This window comes from Sceloporus undulatus, chromosome 2 (assembly GCF_019175285.1).
Source record: "Sceloporus undulatus isolate JIND9_A2432 ecotype Alabama chromosome 2, SceUnd_v1.1, whole genome shotgun sequence".
Lineage (NCBI taxonomy): Eukaryota > Metazoa > Chordata > Lepidosauria > Squamata > Phrynosomatidae > Sceloporus > Sceloporus undulatus.
The window spans coordinates 3765702-3766309 of record NC_056523.1 but is presented as its reverse complement, the minus strand read 5'-3'; positions in this window follow the sequence as shown (position 1 = coordinate 3766309).

Genomic DNA, 608 nt, shown 5'->3' with positions numbered 1-608 from the left:
CTCAAGCCCGAGTCATCCGTGTTGTTGGTTATGGTCTGAACCCAATCCCGGGAGCTGGATCCGCAATGGGGCTGGATGAGGTGTGGAGACGAGGGTTCTCCCTCCTCCAACCTGGCCCCTGCAGCCCTGGAGCTAAGTGGCTCTCCTCCATCTTCAGAAGGCAGGGAGCGTCTGGGCTGCTCCCACGGAAGGACCACTGATTCCCCGGACATAGGGTTGCCATAAGGCAGGACCTCCAAACTGGGACAAATGTAGGACAAATGTAGGGCAACATTTTTCAAATGTAGGACATGTTTTTTAAAAATGGAGGACACATGAAAAAATTGATACTTTTTTTAAAATCTTAATATAAATGCATGTTTCTTAGGCATGCTCAAAATGGAGGACATTTTGGCATTATTCCTAGACAGAAGGCTGAAATGTACTTCTCTTTCTGGCTAAACACCCCCCCCCCAATTCTACAAGAACATTTCCCACTTCCAAGCAGGCATAGCATTTGCAAGATCACAGGCAGACCCTTGTGCCACTGCAAACTACATGTCCCACTCCCAAGCAGCCATAGCATTTGCAAGATCACAGGCAGACCCTTGTGCCACTGCAAACTACAT